This window comes from Dioscorea cayenensis, chromosome 8 (assembly GCF_009730915.1).
Source record: "Dioscorea cayenensis subsp. rotundata cultivar TDr96_F1 chromosome 8, TDr96_F1_v2_PseudoChromosome.rev07_lg8_w22 25.fasta, whole genome shotgun sequence".
NCBI lineage: Eukaryota > Viridiplantae > Streptophyta > Magnoliopsida > Dioscoreales > Dioscoreaceae > Dioscorea > Dioscorea cayenensis.
The window spans coordinates 8,829,947-8,849,920 of NC_052478.1; positions in this window are offsets into that span (position 1 = coordinate 8,829,947).

Below are 19,974 nucleotides of genomic sequence, written 5' to 3' on the forward strand. Positions count from 1 at the left end.
CCTGATCTTAATCTAACTCATCGTACCAAGTGATCTCTATTTGTAAATTTTACACTAGCCTTCCTACTCTCATCACCTTTGTGTTTATGGAACTCTGCATGGATATCCAAAGTTTCTCAATTGGAGTTAGGTGACTCCAAAGTTTGTTATATAAAAAGGATTTGTTTGTTCCATTAGGTTGTTCTATTGCTTCCTTCAAGATGGTGGGCTTAGGTGTCTCTTGGATCTAGTTAAATGGTACATTCCTTATCCTTGTAAAATTAACATTTTTAACTGGGTTATTTGGGATATAAGGAATATGAATTTAGACAATATTGATAAGGAAGGTTGCAACTAGTTCCCAATTGCAACATGGGTGCTCTGTCAAGCAGTGGAGGAATTTGTTAACCACTTCTTCCTCAAATACTTAGTTGACTCCTAAATATGGAATCATTTTTATAACATATTTGGTCTTGCTAGTTATATAGGTGTGATATTCATTGAGGCTTAACTTAGAGACACACCTCTTGGGGTACTTGGAAACTCCTAGTGCGGGTGTGTCTCTAAATTGATATATTTTATAAGGTTGTTCCATTCTTATTTTTAGTTGTTGTTTTATCCTTCCTATTTTAATACTTATCAAAATTGATATATTTTATTCTCTGGATATCTACAACCCCTAATGCAGAAAGAATTAAGTTGGAAAATGCTATCTCTTTAATCACATGAAGCTTGGATTTCCTTTGTTCTCTCACAATTGATTTTGGTAGAAAGATAGCTAATATTGGACTTGCGAAGGCTTATAACTAGTCGAGGATCGCAAACATTGGTGGCAAATAAAGCTTAGTAAAGTTCAAATAATTCAACAGTATATAATGACACAAATTAAATAATATGTCTAGTTTTTTAAAAAACCATCTTGTACATGTAAAAAATCAACAAAAATAAATTCATAATTGATCTTAACTAGTTTTCATATTTTGAAAGCAATATATAATTGTTTCATTATTTACACAATTAAATATATCATTCTCAATGTATGTTACTAAGAAATTAGCTAAGAATTGATAACTAATTTTATTATATACTCAAGGCTTCATAATCTTCTTCATGGAAGAGAAAACCCCACTACATGGTTGCATTTGAAATTGGTAAAATTAGAGATAGAATTATAATCTGATTGAGCAATAAATACAAAAGTTTTTCTTGTTCTCACTAGTCTCATAGCAAGATCATTAATTTCTAGTAGCTTATTGGATTTTGTGTTGGACCTCACGGTAATGATATAAGTATCTAAATTGATTCTCAAGAGCAAGGATTTACATCTGCGATTCTATTGTTGATTTTTTTTTCTTGAAATATCTCTCCATAAAGTCCCTACACAAGAAAATAAATCAAAGGTTTGGAATATAAATTGAAAATTTTAGTATCATAATTTTACCATTCACAATTAGAAAAAGAATATCTTAATAAACAATTACTATTTCACATATTCAAGTGAGTTGGATTAGACATTCAATGTCATCTTTATTCAAATACAAAATATAAGGGAGACATTGGCCATAGTAAAAAATAATGCAATTCAACCTAATTTTAATTATTTCTAACTTGTAAGATATACTATATTGCATAAATTTCAAAATTTGATATGATCCATAAAAGTAGTAAAGCTCTGATCTACTTTGATATCATAAAAATCACACAACTAAAACCACCAACAAACATAAATCATAATAATCAAATACAACTAGACATTGAATTAAGAGAAGACAAGGGGCCCACTTCCAAATTGTGAAAATTTCACAATTTCACAAACTAGCTACCAAGAGACAGAATTAAGTACTTACTCTACACTATCTAAAAAAGTATTAGATCTTTCCTCTATGCCTCTACACCATTACTCTAGTGATCTTTTGATCCACAAATCATAGATTTTCATCTTAAGTATTGCATAAAAAAATGTCTCAAAGGATCAACAATAACATTTTCTCCATTTTCACAATAATGGTCAATTACAATTGTCAACATCGATATCAATATCAATATCAAAATCAGATAACAAGTAGGATTAGAATTTTAGAACAAGAAAAAAGAAAGAAATAAAAAATAAAATAAAATCTCTTATTAAACAAAGGACATTAATTTTAAGATTGGACCATTGGATATTTTGATATAAAATCACAAGTTATACTCAATTATACCAAATTATACCAATTGCGCAAACTGCACAATGGAAGTGAAATTAAAGAATAGATCATCAATTTGAGATTGTTTGCCATTGGTGAGAAGGTCCTTCTCCATAGCGAACAACTCTTCAAGCATCATTGTGGTTTCAAGGACTTCCCCTAAATTCCAATTTTCTCTTTAGAACTGTAGTAATGAAGACTTAATTGAGAAACTTTGCAATGAGCTTATCAAAAGACAAGATAGCCAGATCTATAGACTACGCATTAGGAACACTTTACTTATAATGCTTAATTTATTCTTGTGCCATCTAGGACTGATGATTTATCCTTGGAGATTATTTGTTCGGTATCACTAGTATTTTTGATTTATACCCCTCTCTGTTCTATGTAACTCCACTAATGCTTATAACACCTAATTTTAATTTATTCTTATGTCATCTAAGACTAATAATCTTTTCTTGGAGATTATTTCTTGGGTGTCACAAGTATTTCTATTTATATGTTGACACATTGTTTATCTCCTGTTTGGTCTTAGCTTCACTATTGGTCAAATATGTTTTTGAAAAAAAACAAACATGCTAGTGTAATATATAAACAACTAGTTTTAATTTTGAGAATGTCAAGACCAACCCGCAATGGAGAATCTTCACGGCGAGCTCCTAGGTGGCGCTCATGGCGATCCTCACGGCGATCAACGCAGGGGTCAAGTAGAAGAAGATTTGACCAGCGAAATCATCCCAGCTCCTCCAAAGAGACTTTGGCCAGGTAGGAGAAGTTCATTAGTATCCAACTAGCTACAACGCAACACCTCAGGAGAGGACTGGTCAGATTGCAACCCACTTATGTGGAGGTCTTGATCTCTAAGTCCTTGCCAGAAGAACACCCACTTGACAAATGAGCCATCTCTAAAGAGCCATCTCAAGATGGAGAGAAGGATGACAATGGCCGGGGGTGGCACTTGTTCCTCACAGCTCCCCAAGTTCTCAATGTCAGAAGTGCCTAAGGACCTCACATAAAATGGAGGAATGTTGTCATCTACTTACCTATAGAAGATGTGGAGGCTCAGGTCATGTTGCAGCCAACTGTCAAATGTTAATGGTTAGTGCATCCCGAAGGAAGAAGACCAGATCTCGTCCTGCTAATCATCATTCTAGCACATCAAGTCCAGGTCAACAAGATTTTCTCAGCTCTTAACCTATGATCAAGATGAGAGATGATCTTACCAAACTTCTCATCATTAATACTAATAGCAGATTAATTAATGAAAACGCCCTTCAATTGGCACTATTGGATCTTTCCACGGCTCAGCATGTTGGACTGGTTTCACATTTCAGGGGTAACTCTTTTACAGTTTCAATGGTCTCCGCTAAGAATGTGAAGTTGGCATGTAACCTTGGTGATTTTGAAGTAACCTTTGCCTATAGGCAATGTAAAATCTCTTTCTCCCCTTGGTCCAATGACCTAGGCTCTGATGGTGCAGCTAGAAGCACAGACACTTGGGTTAAGATTTGGAAAATACCTTTACATTGTTGGTGTTAGACGGTGGTTGTGGAGATCCTAAGGTGTTTCGGTGCATTGGTTGCTACTTTGCAAGGCTTGCAGAACAACAAAAGCTACATTGGAGTAATGCTCCCTCTACGGAACAGGGTGCGGAAGGAGTTAAATATCGACATGCGGCATTCACCATGATTCTCACTACCATCAAGGATAAGAATCCACAATTCAGGAAAGATCTTAACAAATTTGTCATTGCACTACTGGCAATCATCTTTGCGTTGTCAATACTAGTGATGGCACGGTGGAGGATATTAACTCCCGTGCCCGGAAACCTAGCTACACTCATGAGCTATCTAGAGCAGAAATAGGAAAAGCTCCAGTATCCAGCGCAGTGGATGAAGATCGATAGGAAATGCTAGTTAAGCCTACAACCTGCTTGGAAAACTCAGACCTTATTGCCGAAAATCATATAGTGGAGGCTAATAGCTCCGATAGGACCAAGGTTAGTGCCTATCTGGCCAGTCCGGTGGCATCCCCCCACCATGGCAGTCGTCACGGCTAGTCTGGTTACAGTGGAAAAAATCACTTCCCACCCAATTCTGGAATGATTTTGGACTGATGGTCCATCTAAACGATCCTCGAGATGCATGGCCTGAAAAACTAAAAGCACGTACCATGATGTCATTCTCCTTGTGGTGCAACATAATTTGAAAACCATGTAAACCAATGAGGAGCAGATAGGTGGTCAGAAAGAAGTTAATGAGGTTGTGTTGCTTTTGAGTTAAAAGAAGTCTTCAAACCATGAGATTGTTCAGCTGGAGTCAACTAAGCTAATAATTCTGGGCCAAAAGCATGCCAATGCTGAACTAGATCAAGTCACCAAGAGTGACTTACAAGCCATGCACATTGAGCCCAACATGACTTTGTACCCCACAACTGGGATGTGCCTTAGTATTGTAGATAAAAATCTCACACACTCTTGTTGTCAAAAAAAAAAAACTAATGAAAACCCAATAGAATCTGCTTGTAATACTTTCTCCTGTAAGTCTTGTTTTAATGAGAAGTCCAAGGAGACTGATTTTGTGGTTTTATTTGATGTGATTCCAGATCTAGATGTTCCCTAAGAAGAACCGAGTGATGACTCTAATCAAGTTCCAGCAGCATGTTTTGATGCCTCCAAACCTCCACTTCCTCATACTATTACTCCTAGATGTACTTGGCATTTCACAAGTGGAATGTGGTGTCTTGTTTCTAAGAACCACTTGAAGAGTGTCGAGGTTGACCATCAATCTCGGATGAGCCTTAGATCCCACAACTAATTGGGAAAACTTGGATGTTTGTGAAGAAAATCTCGAGGATGATATGGTCGAGGAAGATACTATTGTCTAGGACATACAAGCCTCCCTTAATAGCAAATCTTTGATAACCATGACTTTGAGGACTCAGGATCCGATTTTGATAACTGCTAATAAGGACAAGCAAGGATTTAAACCGGGTTCTGACTGAACTGGCAATGAACCATTGTCGGACCGGGAGCCGATGAATCAGTTCACTCGGATTGACCGGTTTTTTAAAAATAAAAAATAAAAAATAAAAAATTCTCTCAGTCTGAATGAGTGAAAAAGTCTCTCATGGCTCAAGCACTACTATGTCACGGGACTTCATCTTTCTTTCTTCATCCAAGGACCAAGGTTGCCATCAGGCCCATCACCGAAAGCCTAAAGCAAGTCACACAAGTCACAACCTTCCATGGCGGCGCGGCCTTTCCCCCGCCTCTATTGAGTCTCCTCTCTCGCTTCCTTACACCCTCGACTCCTACGAATATGAAACCTCTACACCTGTGAACCCACAAACAAGGGCCCCTTCTTCGATCTGAGTCATCCAATGACCCCGACCGACCGAATCTTGTCTCGTCTCCTCCAAACTAGGTCATTCGGGTGATTTGTAACGTTGTGTTGGCCGGCGAGAAGCACCAAGCCAAGGTCTATGCACCGAGCCAAGTTCATCTACTGGCAAGGCATTGCATGTGAGTTCTTTACTTATTTGTTTTTCTGTTCTTCAATTCTTCTCTAGTTTTTTAACTTTTTTTTAATTATTTTGTATTTTTTTGTTGTCTTTGTAATGGTTATTTGATATTTAGAATCCATTCAGTATGTAATACAACAAATTATTGGTTTGACCGTATTTCTAGCAACCATGAGCTTTTTTGGTTTTATTAGATTCAATTCAATGATGGTTTTATCTCCTTTTTTTTTTAGTTTATTTGGATAATCTTATCTTCCGAGATAACTAGTAAATAAGATAATTATGAGTCCGAGGAACATATGCTTAGGAACATATTTATTTTATTTATTTAATTAATTCAAGAAATCAGCACAAAATAGTACATATACCATGTGAAATTGCATTGTCTTGCCTGAAGCAAAAATCAAATAAACAAAACTTAAGAAATAATTAAACATGGATACATTTAAGTAGTAATTAAACTCTCTTTCGGTGCACCAATTAGCAAAGGATGAGATTTAGAGATGTAATTTACAACCATCCCCATAAAAATTTCCAAATTAATAAGTTAATACACAAGGGATTTTAAAAAATTTAATATATATAACATTATGAGCCAATAATCATATATAATAGTCGTGATTTATTTTTAATGTTGGATTTTTCAATGATTTGTTATTGTATGAAAAAATTTATTTGTATATTTTAATATATATTATAAATATTTATAGTATCACACAACATTCAAAGATAAATTTTCTATATAAATTCATGTAAAAATAAATGTGAATTGAAAAGTTTATTACACCCATTGAGAGAGACACTCTTTGTATTAACCCAATTTTATTGTCACACATCGATCTTATTCTATATATAATATAATTTAAATAAATCTTTGATTTTTATTTTTCACTGGTATAATCAAAATGCCAAATGGAATGATATAACTTGATATATTTTTTTGGCTTTTATTATTAATTGTTATCCAACAGATTATTTGGTTTGGTAATGGAAGAATGTAACTCAATGCCGGCAAGCGGAACACCATCATCAACATTTGCCCCACCTACTCAATCTTCATTTGAGCAATCTTCCTGATCAGTCCGCTCAAAATCAGATTTGGCATGGAATTATATCAGTGAATCAAGAAGCAATGATGGGAAAAAATATTCATTTGTAATTTTTGCTCCAAAGTGGTGAAAGGTGGAGGCATTCACAGAATGAAATTGCATCTTGCCGGCCAAAGAGGTGATGTAGGCCATGTAAAAAAGTTCTTGCAGAAGTTCGTTATAGATTGCAAGAAAATTGAAGGGAATTTTATGAACAAAAAGTGGCTAATGAGCGGGAGCCGGTGAATCCATTCGGGAGTAGTGTGCATCCATTTGAAGGTGACATGAATGAAAACCCAGATAATGAAAGTCTCCAAGATAGTGGGCCCAGTGATTTATCAAGAAAAAGAAAAAAAAAAAACCGGTATTGCATCTTATTTTTAGAGTGGTAACAAACCTGGATCATAACCCACTATTAAAGCGGCATTGCAAAGCAAAGAAAGATGGCATGAAGTGGATTTGGCTATTGCCCAATTTTTCATCAAATCTATTGATGCCTCGGACATGATTTCGGATGCTTCAACCCTTTGTAATTTATTTACAGAGATTGTGGAGATTGTTGGGTGAAAAAATGCGGTTCATGTTGTGATAGATAATGCCGCAAATTACAAAGCCACGGGAAGATTGCTTAATGACAAGTATTCGAGTATCTTGTGGACACCATGTGCAGCTCATTGTTTGAATTTGATGCTCAAAGATGTTGGTAAAATTCCTCACATAGAGACTTTAGTGCATCGTACCTCCTTAATTACTATTTTTGTGTACAACCACAAGTGGACTTTGAGTTGGCTAAAAAATATAAAAGGTTAGACAGAGATTCTTCGACTTGGTGATACTCGATTTGCAATGACTTTCATTGCCTTGAAGAGTCTTTATGATCATAAGTCTGACTTGCAAGCTATGATTACTTCTAGAGACTTTCTTGGTTGGAATGGGTCTAAGGCAAAGAAAGCAAAAGATGTTTGCAATATTGTCTTGGATAATCAATTTAAGAATGATTGCTTGGTAGTAGTCAAAATAGCCTCTCCACTTGTGCGATTGTTACACATTGTTGATTCCGATGAAAGACCTTCTTTCGGTTATATTTATGAAAGAATGATTAGAGCAAACAAAGCTATAAAGGAGACATTCAAATATGTAAGGAGATTGTACCAACCTTATATCTCAATTTTGGAGGAAAGATGGGAGTGTCAAATGCGTCAAGATATTCATGCGGCTGCATTTTGGTTGAATCCAACATTTCAATATGATATAGACATGGTTCAAGTTTGCCATTCACTGGATGTTATGGATGGGTTTATAACTATAATTAGCAACCCTAATATTTCTCTGAACCATAACAAAATAATAGTTAAATCTTCTACGTTTCGAGAGAAATTGGGTAGCTTTGGAAATACCTTGACCCAATCTTCTAGCAAAAATACAAGGCCAGGTATGATAATAGATAAATAACTTGTATTTTGTTTTTAACTAGAGTTTTAGTGTTTTACATATTCAATTATTCATTAATAACATAAATGGTTTTTTTTTCTTTAGACGAATGGTGGAGGTTCTTTGGGCATAGTGCTCCTAATTTACAAAAGCTAGCTCTAAGAATTCTTAGTCAAACATCTTCTTCCTCGGGTTGTGAAAAAAATTGGAGTGCATTTGAGAGGATACACACAAAACGGAGAAATAGGTTGGAGCATCAAAGGTTAAATGATCTTGTCTATATACACTACAATCTTCGTTTGAAGAATAGGTATGTGATTTGTTCATTTATTTAATTAATGTGAAACTTAATATTTTATAAATTTTGATAAATTGTTTTCCATTTGTAGGAACTTCAACAAGAGCAACAATCTAGATACGATAGATTACGAGTGTATTGAAAAAATTGACACTTGGGTTGTTGAGAATGAGACTCCATGAGAACCCAAACTTAATCTTGAGGATTTGGAAAATATAGTTACTCAAGTAGAAGGAGAAGAACAAGAACAAAGAGAAGGAGGGCAAAATGAATTTGTCCATAATATTCATGGTTAGTACTAAGTTACTAAAGAATAAATAAGTGACTAGTATGATTGCAAGTTAAAGTTTATATTCTATTTAACATTAATTACTTATAATTTACAAAATACTCTTTTTAATAGATTCAACAAATTATGATGATGATGATGTTTTGACGGTTCAAGAGGAGGATGTTTTGATTGTTCAAGTTAACCAAGGCAATGAAGAAGATGAAATTTGTGGAAATGATGATTATTAATGAATCATGAATGAGACAAGATGAACAACTTGAGTTTTTACTTTTTTGTGGTGGTGTTATATTTTATGATTTGAATTTTATTACTTATGATTTTGGACTTGTTTGAATTTGAATGTTGTATTTTAAAACAATGAATTTTATTATGTAGGAGTTCGAATTCCTAATGCTTATGAATTTATTTGTGGTTCATGCCTTCATGGTTATATTAATATTGGAAATTTTGAATTTTATTATGTCGAAGTTGTGAATTGAATCAATTGATGCTTGTGGACTTGTTTGGTGCTTTGCTGTTTATACTTTGTAGACTTATAGTATGTTTGTATATAACTATGTATGTTCACGTTGAGAAATTAAATTTTATGTAGAAGTGGAAGTTATGAATTCTTGTGGTGGGCTTGTTTGTTAGTCTTGGTTTTAATATAGTCTTGTCTTGAGTCTTGTAGACTTGTAGAGTTGTAGTTGTATATTTATATTTTAAAAATAAAATTCAAGTAGGAAATGTGACTTGTGAGTTGTGCGCTAGTAAAAGAAATAAAATTTTAATTTTATAGTCATATTTATTAAATTTCTATTTTTCACCATTTTTATATTTTCTGGAATTTTTTATAATTTTATGATTTTTTTAAATTTATTATTTTAACCAAAATTGAAAAAATAATAAAAATATTGGACCGGCCGGTCAAACCAGTTGGACCGGTTGAACCGCGAACCGATTGGCCAACCGGTTCGCCAACCGGTCTGGTTTTTAAATCCTTGAGGACAAGTCCAGTTTGGCACACCTTCCTGGGGTCAGGAGAAGTGAGAGACATAAGAAATCTTCAACTAGGTGGAACAAGGAATTTGGATATTTGGCTTACCCTCGCGATCAACTAAGAAGAAGGGTGTGGGATCCAATACGCATTCCCTTGAAGGTACTAACTCGCACCTCTTTTAATTTTTGAATGGTCAAATGCTCAATTTGATAATTACTATAATGCATGTGGAATAGATCTAGTTGACACTCATTCTCATAAAGATGCTTGCTTTGCCCATATTTGATAATTAGAATTCAACTGTGTGGCTCTGTCTACGAGCCCGACGAAGGCCACCTAGACGGTCCATAACTAGGTCATTCAAGTTATCCATGTTTATCAATAAGACATGGATAAAATCTGTGTTCTTTTTCCAGGAACATTGATCATCTTCCTCCTAGATGCTTTGTACGAAGTTCATGGATTTGAAACTACCCGCACCTGCAAGCCCATGTCTCTCAGTCTCGGCCCTTGTTTTTTCCTGGGCATACTATGTGAAAAGTGTTGAGAAAGCATTTGCTCTTCTTAGCGCTTTCACTCATAAGTTGCTTTTGACATTCATGTCATCTCAATTTTGCTTTTCTTCATTACTTGACTGAGCGTAGCGGGCGTAACGACATGGCTGGATTTGAAAGCACCTCTTCTTTATTCCTCTCTTGGTGGTAAGATTCGAACCCTTCCACGACCCCTTACATGATGATGACAACTGGGCCTACCCATATGAGAACTTGGCTGAGCTATGAATCAAACTTTCATCACAGTAAACAGACCACCTTCATAAGATAAGGGCAACTACTACTATTTTGATCTAATGCCACTCCAATCTTTATCTAGGTCATTTCTCTTTACACGAAACAAAAATAGAGATTGTCATGATCAAATCTTTTCTTGTATAAAATTCATCTCTACCTCGGATGAGGAATCACCTTCCAAGTTTACATGAGCATAAGATTCTGATGTTTAAGAGGGCACCTTGTGTACAAAGGATTCACAAATGAAGCTCGGGGTAATAAGAAGTTCCCTTGTTCGTATGATGCATCTAGGAGTCAAAACTATCAGAGATTAATCAAGCGACTTTGAAATCTATAGGAGGTTCCCTCCTAAATTAGTTTTGCTTAGTGTCTTCTTAGGGAACCTCTTGGGGTTTGATTATATGATGGAATAGCTCCTTGAATAAGGGGAAGGTCACTCATGTTGGCACCTTCTGTCTCTTGATTAAATTCACCAACTTATTAGATAATTCAGTATAGGAGTGCATCACTGTATATAGCCCTAACCTAAGACATCTCAAACATGAATTCTGGGATGAGATTAGAAACTGTCATATATAATTGTCTTGAGTCATTTGTTGGGACTTTAATGCCATTTATGGCTTTGGGGACAAAAATGGGGATGCTCCTAATTTAGGTGGCATACAATGCACCCAAAATCTTTTGGTAGATCTCAACCTCATTGAACAACCTTTGGTAGGCCGAAAGTTCACCTGGACAAATAGACAAACTGATTATATGTGGGTTAAACTGGATTGCTTCCTAAATAACCCAAATTGGTTAGGTTTATTACCCAAGGTCCAACAAGTCATCCTTCTCAAGCTAGGATCAGACCACATTCCATTAAGACTAGAATTAGGAACTCATTCCTTAACACCTAAAACTTTTCACTTTGAACTAGCTTGGTACCTCTGATGATCGGTTGCGAGACCTAGTTTTAGTTTGGCGGAGTGAAAGTAAACCAACGGGATGTGGCTCTTTTATCCTTGCCAAGAAGATCAAATTTCTTATGAAAAATTTGTGTGACTGGGTGAAACGCAGCTTTGTGTTTATCAAGTTGAAAAAACAAGGCCTTTTTCTTTACCTAGATACCCTTGATCAAGTTAAAGAAGTTAGACACTTAACTGAGGATGAGGCCAAGCAAGACTTTGAACTATGTCTCACTTTAGAAAATCTTCTCAAATAGGAAGAACTGTATTAGAAACAATACTCAAGATTAAAGTAGTTAAAAAAGGGTGATGAAAACACTAAATTTTTCCATGCTGAGGCAAACGGTAGGAAGAATAAAAAATTCATTCCTCACATTCTAGCCAGAGATCGCCATTTCTAATCATATTCGTGGTCATTTTGGCACGAAGAGGGATACAAGCTTTAAATGCTCTTGGCATAACTTACTGAGGAATAAATCGAGAATTAATCTATCGGCTTTGGAAATTCCTATCTCTAAGGAAGAAATAAAAAAAAAAAGCCACCTTTGATCTTGGGGCGGACAAAGCCCCTCGTCCGGATGGATTCCCACTTTCCTTCTTCCAGAAATATTGGACTTTGAGAGAATTAATCAACTTAGAGAGAATTAATTGGGCTAACATTGCACAGATTCCTAAATAATATAACCCAGAAAGTGTGATGGAATTCCACTCGATTAGCCTGATCAACACTTCCCTCAAGATTTTATCCAAGCTCTTGGCTTATCTCTTGAGAAGGATATCGGATTCTCAAGTTGATCACTCACAAACTACGTTCATCAAAGGATGTTGTATTCTAGAAGACATTACAACTATTAAAGATCTCATATTTAGCATGCATAAGAAAAGATTACCAGAACATGTCATTAAGGTAAACTTTGCGAAGGCCTTTGACATGATGGATTAGGATTTCCTCACTAAGCTGTTGGAGGGTTATGGTTTTGGAATAGGTGGATTGGCTGAATTAGGTAGATTCTATTCACTTCTAAGGCCAACTTCTTAATCAATGGTTCGCATAAGGGATGTGTCTGATACCTCAGGAGGATCAGACAAGGAGACTCGTTGTCACTACTCCTCGATGTGTAATTTACAATTTGCAGACGACCTCTTGGTTATGACGGTAAGGGTAATTGAGGATTTGCGAATCATTAAATTAATTCTCTATCTGTTCGAAGGTATGTTGGGGTTAGCCATAAATTTCCACAAGACTTGTGACACACACAAACCATGCGAGTTGTCTAATGCGTGTAACTCTGTAAGTATATGCATCATCAAGTGATACCCTATGGATGAGCACGGGGGTCGTATTCCTTAAGGAATGGCGAGAGGCTTCCATTAATTTCTTTTCACTTAATCAAAAGCCTAACATCTACAATGATTAATCTAGCAAAATAAATCTACTTCGACAAATTTACTACTAAAATACAATTGAGGAACTTGAGGTGCAATTGAAATGAGTGGGTATTCGTATGGGGATTCCCTTAGCACTTACTTGTGATATGAAATAAAATATGGCGATGTTATCTATTGATGAACCAAAGAAATTCAGAGGCCTACTGGTCCTAATTTCTTGGCAACCAGGTCTGAAGCACTAGGAACTAAAGGTGAAATCTCTTCCAACCCAGTTTTCTATATATGCCTTAAGATCAAGGACTCCACTAAAAAGATAATCAAATTCTAATCGTGAAATCTAGCTATACCTAATCTTTTAGCACATGCATAAATCTAACAAAACATGAATGTTCTAATGAGTGGGAATCTTTTCCTTACAGCATCAAAATATTCATCATTAAGCAAACATGTAATGAATCACAATCAACTAGAAAGAAAATATATCGCCAATGAAGTTGATATTTACAACTAAAAGCCTAGGTACATCAACATACAATTCCCCTCGAATGGGATCCTCTTATGGATAAAAGAATAACGATCAAAGAAGATAAAGAATCCACAAGTATCAAGAATCCTAAAACTAATTCGGTCCAATAGATCTCCCACTGTTGGGGTTGAGAAGATCTCAAGGACATCAAGATGGCGCCAAATCTCTTCACACACTGTCCACTATCGATATACGTTGACTCTCTCTTGAGAACTTCATCGGAATTCGTTGAAATCAGGTTGAACCTCATCTCCAATCGCGCTACACTCTAGAAATTTGGCCTTCTCTAAGCAAATTAGATAAAAGAATCCTCCCTTTAAAATTAGAAAACCTCAACGGCCATTGTTCGGGCTGTTGTGATCTCAAATCTTTTCTTGGGCCATAAGTCGCACTTTGATGTAGCCTGGCTCTGGGAGTTGTGCACTATTACCATAGGCGTTTTGTGTACAATGCCCATTGTGAGAACCATTGTGGCTCTTATAATGTTGTTCTATTAGTTCTGAGTACTAGCACGGTCAGACCACTGGCGTGATGAGCCCATGGTGATGTTCTGAAACTTGTATTTTGGTTTGATCTGCCTCAAATCGATTACATAATCACTCCTTCGACCTTGAAATGCAGTAAAAACCTCTGGCGATCAAAAGAATGCAATTCTGTACTAGTTTGGTGCTAAACATATGAAATTACATTCTAAATATAGTGCAAACGATATATAAAATATGCATGTTCAAGCACTTATCAACTTGTATATATTTTTTCGGCGAACCCTTTATAAATGTTTGCCGAATTGCTAGCTCAACCACTTAATTGTGGAGTTAATTTTTTGGTAGGTTACCCATCTTATGCTTTTTTTTCAAAACGGTGTCCCACCTTTAATTTGTATCAAAAAGGTACCCAAATTTGTGTTTTTATTTCAACGGTAGGTGACTCTGACCAAGTCCGGTCATTTAGGCTGATGTGGCCGCTGAGTCATCTAGTGTATTCCAACCTGGCTTCCATCTGGCCGCTGAGTCATTTGGTTTCTACCCCATCAAAACAAAAGATAGGCTGACTGAGATGAAGCCATTGTGCCACGCGTCAGAGAAGCCCTTTCACGGGAATCTTGAATTTTGACAATGGCTTTATTGTCTTGACCAGGCGGAGATTGTGATAGACGAAGCATAGGGTTTTGTTCGAACTGTGAATCAGGTGAAGGAGTGCTATCAACTGAAGTTTAGTTGGCTCTCTGACGTAGATGGCGGTTAACTGGGAGGTTCGGTGAGAGGGTGAGGAAGCACCGGATTACTGTAAGTCATTTTCTTTTTTAGTAGATGTGATGCTTGTGTTTGTTGTGATGGACAGTGGCTTCAACAAGCTTCAATTTGTTTATGTAAGCCTAGATCTACATCGTACTATTGATGTCCTATTCTTTTAGTGTGTTTATGTCAGTGGGGTCTTAGTTGAGTGAAATAATTAGGTTGTTATGGTTTTATTGTTTTTTAATCGCTTCTGTTGATGCCATTTACCTTGAGTGATTGTGTTGTAGTTTAATTCCCAACCGATTGAAAAAAAAAAAAAGAAAGTTTCTTACCCCCATCATTTGTCTTATGAATCGTTTCCCCATTTTGTCTATTCTAGTTGCATAGTCAATTGAGTTATTAGTTTTTTTTTGCTCCTTTTCATTTCATGTAACTAGATCTGGCTCTCTAAATTATTTGGTTGAGTCCTAAGTAGTTGTTGTCATTATTGGTGACTAACTGTCCTACTATTGTCTATATATATTTATATAGCCATTGCTAATCTCAATTGTAGCCTCAATTATAAATGTCCTGATTTTTATGTACATGTTATTACCCTACCATGATTGAGCAGAAAAATGCTTGTTGTTACACTTCAAATCAGATTTTTGTTTGTTCTTCAATTGATTATGGCCCAATGATATATGTCATACGATTTAATTACTTCCCAGTTTTTCAGTTTTAGATTGTGTCTATGTATTTGGTTTTTAAATAATTTATTGAAATGCATTCTTTATTACAGTGCCAGATGCTGAATTATTTACAATAAGGCTTCATTACAGATTGGATGAGATAGAAGGGTTTGCTGGTTACATAGATTACTGCTGTGCTGACCAAATATCTAGATTAGAACTAGTTAGCATGGCCAAGGAGTTTGGTTTGGATGTAAAGGGCTTTTCAATTGGATGGTTGGAAGGAAGGACTGGTGTAGGGGTTTATAAGGAGATAAAAACTGATTTAGAAGCCTTAGAGATGGCCATGTCTGTTGGGAGTACTAAGGAGACATGGGTGTATATCAATCTTCCTAGTGGTGGCCACCCTTCAGATCATGACATTGGGACAATAGAAGATGATCAGGTAAATGTGGGGCTATTGAAAGATGTAGAAGATGATGGAGATGATATTATGGATGATGCAAAATTGGAGGAAATTATAGTTGGTGGTCAAGGGAAGGAAAAGAATGTTGATGAGGAGTGGGATTTCCATGACTTTGATTATAGTTTCAGTGATAAATCTGATGATGAACCCCTAGGGAATGAAGATAGGTCACGAGAAGAACCCATAGGCAATTATGGAGCACATGCTAGTGCTGACCTTGATGATGAGGGTGATTATGGTGATTAAGACAATTTACAGTCTGCATCTTCCACAAATGAGGAAGATTTAGCTCCACCCAAGTGTAGATATCCTGAATTTAATGAGGATGTTGACATGGAGAACCCCCATTTTAGAATTGGCATGAAATTTCGAGATTTCAAACAGTTCAAGGAGGCAGTCAGAAATTATGGAATTAAAAATTGATATGTGATGAATTTTAGGCCAAACACTAGGAAGAAATGCAAGGCCTATTGTAAGAAGGGATGCATTTTCTACTTGTGGGCATCACCCATGATGAGGGACAATGCCACAGTACAAATTAAAACAGGTGTGCTTGAGCACGAGTGCTCTAGGGACTATAATAACAGGCATGTTAGTGCAAACTGGATTGCAAGGCATTACCTAGAGCAGTTCAGGACAGATCCAACTTGGAAAATAGCTGGGATCATACAAGCTGTGAAAACAAATCAAGAAGTGGAAATCAACAGGCTTAAGGCATATAGGGCTAAGTGCTTAGCACAAAAGTGATTTTTTTTTTCTTTATAAATCTTTTGTTTGTATTAAACTTAGCATGTCTTCTAACTTTTATGTGTTTTGTGTATGATTGGTGTTTTCAAGGATCATTGATGGTGATGAACAGATCCACATGTTGCATGACTATAGGTTGGAGTTGATAAGGACACATCCTGGGGTCAACTATCATCATTGACTGCAGTGAAGAAGGAGTGCTTCAAGGTATGTATGTCTATCTTGCCCCTCTGAGGGCTGGTTTCTTGGCGGGCCATAGGAAAATTGTGTCACTTGATGGATGTTGGCTCAAAAGATTGTATGGAGGACAACTATTATCTACTGTTGGGATAGATGCCAATGACTGCATCTATCCCATAGCATGGTCTGTGGTCAACAGAGAAACCAAGGAGAGTTGGACCAAGTTTCTACAGGTGTTGAAACAGGATCTGAGGATTATTGACTGCCAAGATTGGGCATTCATGTCAGACCGACAAAAGGTGAGGAACATCCTTTTATTAAATCTTTGTATAAGTATATGCTTTGATGTTTGCATCATTGGTTTTGTTGTGTTGATGTTAATTAAATTGTTGTTAGCTGAATTGCTTATTAATTTAATTGGATTTGCAACCAATAAGTAGATTAGTTCCTTGTTAACAATTAATTCTTTCTTTTTATTTTTTCTTGGCATGTGTGTGATTGTGGGTTGAATTAAATCTCTCAATTAATTTGCTCTTAAAAATGGTTTCTAACAGAATTTTATTCTTTCTTTTTATTTTTTCTTGGCATGTGTTGTATTTGTGGGTTGAATTAAATCTCTCAATTAATTTGCTCTTAACAATGGTTTCTAACAGAATTTTATTCTTTCTTTTTATTTTTTCTTGGCATGTGTTGTATTTGTGGGTTGAATTAAATATCTCAATTAATTTGCTCTTGACAATGGTTTCTAACAGAAATTTATTCTTTCTTTTTATTTTTTCTTGGCATGTGTTGTGATTGTGGGTTGATAGGTATGGTTCACTTGTCTATTTATACACTAGGGTTTGTTGCCTGCACTAGCTGATATTTTGCCAAACAGTGAGCACAGATACTGTCTTAGGCACATTCACACCAATTTGAAAAAGCACTTTAGAGGAAAATCCATTAAGGACCAACTTTGGTCATGTGCTAAGGCTTCTTACCTTGCTGCCTTTGAGAGAGCAATGGAGGGGTTGAAAGGGATGTTTTTAGGGGCATTTATGTTCATTAAAAAGATAGAACCCAAACATTGGAGTAGATCACACTTTCACACCCAATTTAAGTGTGACATCTTACTAAATAACCTTTGTGAGGTTTTCAATAGCAATATCTTAGAAGCTAGGGTTAAGGGGGTCATTACAATGAATGAAATGATAAGAACACAATTGATGAAGAGAATCCAAAAGAGGAGAGATGACATGCATAGGGTGGCAATCCCACATTTCCCTAAGATATTAAAAAAACTTGAGGAATCCAAACAACATAGCTGGTACTATAATACTATATGGTCGGGAGGGGACAAGTACCAAGTTGTTGGTCCTGATGGTCAATTTGTGGTTAACAAGGCAGAGTCCAAGTGTTCATGTAGAAGGTGGCAGCTTAGTGGGATCCCTTGTAGTCACTTAATTTCAGTCCTGTATTACAATAGGGAGAAGCCTGAGGACTACCTTCACCCTTGTTACAAAGTCAGTACCTTCATGTCAACATATAGACACATCCTTCACCATACTCATGATAGGGATTCTTGGCCAAGGAGTGATCATCCTCCCATCATCCCACCACAACCAATAAACAAGAGAAAGGGGAGGAAAACCATACTTAGGAGAAGGGACTTTGGTGAAACAAGTGGCTACAATAAGGGCAAGGTGAGTAAGAAAGGTATGAGGATGACCTGCAGTGTTTGTGGTGTACAAGGCCACAATAAAAGGTTCCATGGTGTGGTGCACAAGGGAAATTCACCTAACATAGAAACACCAAACCAGTCACATATGAGAACTTGCATTGTTGAATTTAATTAGTATTGGAGTTGTCCTGCTAATTGCATTTGCCATGAACTGTGAGTCTGATGACACATTTATGTGCTTCATTACCAGTTTTTTACAGTTCTAGTTGGACCATCATATGGAAAGTCACTTGCCACACAATTGCCTAATCCACAAGTGGGTGACCAGGTATGTGAACCTCTCAATCTATTTTGTAAGTTGTGTTGTAGTAATTAATTTCAGATTAGTTCCCTAATGGCTCAATTATAGGCATTCAATGCACATACGCAGGGATCTGCAGAATGCAGTGAAGTGACAAAAGCAGACCAAGTTAGGGTGACTAGCAAAAAAGCACAGGTGAGTTAATTATTTTTTTGAATATCTTGAATACTGTTTTGATTTTTTATTATTAATAGATTGGATTAATTTTACTTTCCAGGCAGCTCAATATAGACAAAAGAAAACAATCAAACCATTGCCACCAGCTCAAGTTAAAAACAAAGAAGAGGGGGAATCCAATGAACCTGGATGTGCTGACAAGAAGAGGAAGATCTGGTTGCCACCAGGGGTTGGAGGCCATTGAGTAGTTACAATCTTTTATTTTATTTTTTTTTTTTGAGAGAGAGTTGCTATGCAACTGCAACTGCAGTCTTACTGGTTCTAGGTATTTTATATAGAATTTTGGTGCTTCACTGGTTCTAGGTATGTTGTAAAAACTGCAATATTCTGGAAATAGTTCAATTTTGTAAACCTGCAAACTTATAATTTTGCAGGCTTGGTATTATGTAAACCTACAGATAAGAGGGTTACAATTCTGCAGACTTAGCACAGTTTTTTGTAAAAAAAACTTATTACCATTGAACCAATTCTGGTGCTTCACTGGTTCTAGGTATGTTATAAAACTGCAATATTCTAGAAACAGTTCAATTTTGTAAACCTGCAGACTTAGAATTCTGCAGGCTTGGTATTATGTAAACCTACAGATAAAAGGGTTAGAATTATGCAAACTTAGCACAGTTTTTTGTAAAAAACTTATTACCATTGAATTAATAGCAGATACAGCTTTTCAATCCAGCTTTTTTCTAGTTTTTGGTAGTGTTCATACAAAAAGTTAAAATGCAGTTTATAGTGTCCATACCCAAATTAATCTCAATGCAGTTTTCTCCAGTTTTTTATTCTGTTGTTTTTGTAGTGTCCTGGTGAAATCTTTAAATTTTTTTGTGCAGTTAATTAAATCCAAATGAAGATGAGTTTTATGCATTCAGGTTGGAGTGAGTTCATATTGTGTTTTTTTTTGTTCAGTATAACATCATACCAAAATAAAATTCATACTCAAAACCCAAAACACATCCATTCATTCAAATCCTACTCTAATTGTTGTGGTACAACAAAGTTAGTTTAAACTTAAACAATATGAAAGACAACACATTACACAATGAACCCTA